The sequence below is a fragment of the Aplysia californica genome, unplaced genomic scaffold (genome assembly GCF_000002075.1).
Source record: "Aplysia californica isolate F4 #8 unplaced genomic scaffold, AplCal3.0 scaffold00287, whole genome shotgun sequence".
In the NCBI taxonomy this organism is placed as follows: Eukaryota; Metazoa; Mollusca; class Gastropoda; order Aplysiida; family Aplysiidae; genus Aplysia; species Aplysia californica.
In genome coordinates, this window is record NW_004797557.1 from 227,047 (window position 1) to 231,108 (window position 4,062).

General features: G+C 43.3%; 1 protein-coding gene across 1 annotated transcript in view; it reads right to left on the reverse strand.

Moving 5' to 3' along the window:
* Window positions 1-4,062, reverse strand: part of LOC101845703 (rhomboid-related protein 3) — a gene marked incomplete in the record, with an annotated part of 34,433 nt that overhangs the window by 29,238 nt on the left and 1,133 nt on the right.

Below are 4,062 nucleotides of genomic sequence, written 5' to 3' on the forward strand. Positions count from 1 at the left end.
ATATAACCCACTTATCAACTTTCCCGTCTCCTCCCTACCCCCCCCCTCCCAATGGCTTCCACTCTCGCCTCGTTTACCCTTTAGCTCTTTAGATTGAGTTATATTTTTATAAACGACCTCCACGACTCCATTTCCACTGCCTTCGTCTTGACTCTTACTGGTTTAGCCACGGCCTCGCCTTATTTTTTACTCCTAAGAATGAATGATAAGAGCAACAAGCTGCTATGTGACTTTTTCTCTATTCCATAAATAATACCAGTACCGGGTGTCTTAATAATTGAATAACTTCAACAAAACATGAAATAAATAAAAATTCAACCAAATGTGTCCATGTGAAGACATTCAGGATGCGTGTTCGAGAATTACCAATTAGACATTGCCAAGTAAACCCAGGAAAGATGGTGACTATTAAAATGGTATGCTCTAGGTGTTGCCCATTTCTCTCTAGGAGCTCGAATGTCCGTATCTCCTGGTGGAAATTGATGCTGACCCCTGGTTGGTACAATGGATCTCTGAGGCTCTGTTTGAGAGGAAGGTGATGCTGAGAAGTGGGCGATGGATGTCAGACCCAGAAGTGATTGTCTCAGGACTGCCACAAGGATTAGCCTTATCACCGCTTCTGTTCAACATATATACATCCACAACTGCCAGGATCGGTGTAAGTGGAGCAGGAAGAATCCTGACCTCTGCAGATGATGTGATGGTCTACTGACAATGTCGTGATAAGCTACCGGTTGGACGGATGCTACAGGACGGGCTGAGAAAGGTCGCAGATTGTTTTGAGGAACACAATGCGGTCATCAATCCAGTAAAAGCACAGGTCATCTGGTTCTCACTTAAAGATTCTACCGTTCCAATTGTGTTTGACCACTTTCTCAAGGACAGACAGTATGAGTTGGAGTACCTGGAAATCACTCTGGATAAGACACTTTCTTTCCGAAAACATATCGACAACGTTGCTGTCAGGCATCAAATTAGTGAAGACATTTCGCTTCGGTGGGAATTCAATGCAGCTGGTTGTTCTGTCAGTCATAAATTATGGTCTGGGCATCCTCTCCCTATCCAAGACTCAGATAGACGGGTTGGAGATCGTACAAAATGCATCTATGACGGCCGTCTTTGGTTGCACAAAGGACACTCATATTGTCTGTATGAGATACATCCTGGACCTGGCCAGCACCAGAGTGAGACATAAGGTGGCACAGGCAAAGCTGTACTTGAATGCTTTGGGAGACCCGAGGCACCCTTTGCATGACAACCTAAACAGCATCAAAGGAAATAGGATCAAACGGGGCAGCTCAGGGACGACAGAAGCTGAAAACTCCTTGAGGAAAGTTTGTGGCACTGATGAAATGTGCAATGGAAAGGAATGGTTTGAACTGAGCCCCGATTGCAGAAGCCTGGTCAAACTTTCACTTCACTATGGGTCGTGAAAGACAGGAATGGGCAGCTGTCAATAACTACAATGACATACGACATTTAATTGAAGAGTACTGTAAGCCAGAGGGCCCAGTGATCTACACAAATGGATCAGTCAGAAGGGGTGAGAGGAGTGGCTGGGGTCTTGTAGTGTAAAGTGGGAACTAACAGGTTCATAGCATGTCAGGGGCCATAGAAAGAACAACTTAAAGTAAGAAAATAGAGATTGAGGCCGTAATAAGAGCGCTTGGCTGGCTTCAAAATGCAAGTGCAAGACCAAAAACTATCCATCTCATTATTGTCACAGACTCCAAGAGCATCCTGCGAAGGGTTGAGAAAGGGCTGCTTCGGAGTAAATTGATGAACCCAATACAACACACATCACTTAGAGCCATCACGTTGAACACAGGATTGAGGGGCAAAGACGAGACTGATAGGATGGCAGGCAGTGCCGTGGTTGAAATGTGAGATGAAATTCGACTAAGGAAAAATGTTGAAGACCCTGGAGGAAAAGTTGCGGGATGAGGAAGACAGGGAGACAGCAGAATACCACGCAATCATGAGGATGCGGGAAATGGGGATAGAGAGGGGAGAAAGAAGAAAGGAACGATTATCTGGAAAGGAAAGACGTCATCATAATCAAACTGTCACTGGAACAATTAGTAGGGATACTTTGCGGCTTTAGTGCTGAGAGGAACTCGATCATTATGGACCTGTCCGGTACACAATGACGTTGTTGCAAGTAACAAGTAACAAGAATGTGCCTCTGGAAATTTTGGATAACCCTGTGGAATGGTTTCTGTGTTGATTCTTTGCACCTAATGCTCAACTGAGTTTCAACAGTTCGTTTGTGGGGGGGGGTTTGCACTTTGTTCCCATAGACTTTGCTTGTCAAAGAAAAAATCTTAGGAAAAAAAAATAATAACAATAACTTTACCTACTTTACTTTTACTTTTATCCGCCGCTTATACCCTTTTGGGTGCCGCAGGAAGAAAGAGACGTCTCTCTGCCACCAGCCGGAGAGCTTGGGTCAGGGGGATGCCGTGGATGGTTAATGTTTCCCTGACTCCATCTATCCAGGTCTTTCTCGGTCGCCCTCTAGCCTTGTTGCCATCGAATTTTTTTTATGTAGGCATGTTGGATGGTGTGTTGGTAAACGCATGAGATGTCCGAACCATTTGATTTTTTGGTGTTGGATGTGATGCATGACATCATTTGTGACCACCATTTTTCTGATTACTGTATTTCTAATTTTGTCACGCCTGGTCTTGTTTACTGCTTTTCTAAGGCATCGCATTTCACATGTAATTCTTTGCTCTAATGCCTTGTTCGTGGTCCGTGTTTGGCATTGGTAGGTGAGTGTTGGGATGAATATGGTGTTGATCATTTTGAGTTTTGTTGTCATGGGGACGTTAGGATGTTTCAGTAGTGGAGTAAGCTGGTAACTAACATTATTGACCTTTTGTAATCGTGTTTAAATTTCTCTGTTCAGTCGCCCATCCTCTGTGAATATACTTCCGTGGTACTTAAATTCTTGGACTTGTCTGAGACTGTTGTTGTTGATGTGTATCCTGAGTGGTCCTGCCTTCTGCTTACTTTCATTGTCTCTGTTTTGTTGATGTTCATCTTCATGTCATAGTTGTTGCATTCTTCGTTTAATTTGGTGGTGTGGTGTTAGAGACTTCGTTCATCTTTGTGGGTCAGGCGTTGGTCATCCGCAATGAGTACATGTAGTTCATTTAGGGCGTCTGGTTCTGTGTTGGCATCTTTTGTAATATATGATAAATAGTAGTGATGATAGGACACAACCTTGTCTTACTTCGGATGTTATCTCGAACCATTCTATGAGTCCCTCCGACGTTCTTACTGTACTTATGCTGTTCTCGTAAATGGCACGGATGTTATCTAGAAGTTGACCTCTTACAGTGTAGTTTAGAGTTCTTTCCATGGATAGCTTCTTGTTTCTGTTCACTGTGTCGAACACTTTCTCCTGGTCGACAAATACAATGTTTAGTTCCCTGTTGTGCTTTATTACCCTTTTGCACATTTGTCGTAGGGCAAATATTGCGTTGGTGAATCCTCTTCCCTCTTTCTAAATCCCATTTGGGCCTCACTCAGCGGATCATTCATTGCTAAAAACACAAAAATAGAAGAAAGAAACGAATATCAATAGCAGCAATAATTATTATTATAACAATAATAATAATAATTGACGGGGTTCAAGTCGTGGGAAAGCAGTGACCACTCACTTCTTCTAAGCTTTCGGCTTATAAGGTGTTCCCCAAAACCTTTCTTGCGCCCATGCAAGGGCCGCTCTTGATGTATGTGATGCAGTTTAACCATGCTGGAACCAGGCCTGGTCAATAGTATCTTCTCCTCCCCAAACTTCTCCAAAACTTTCTCAGCAGGTGTGGTTGTGATGAGAAGGAGGTCGTGGTTTTTATCAATTTCTTTCTGAAACCAGAGCGGCCCGAATATGCGCCTGCAGCAAAGAGCACTTATAAATTTAAGAAGTGAAGTTTTGCATTTTGCTCAATTTTGGTTGAATTTTTTAAAACTTGATATTCAGGTAGGGAAATAGAAGAGAGAGAGAGAGAGAGAGAGAGAGAGAGAGAGAGAGAGAGAGAGAGAGAGAGAGAGAGT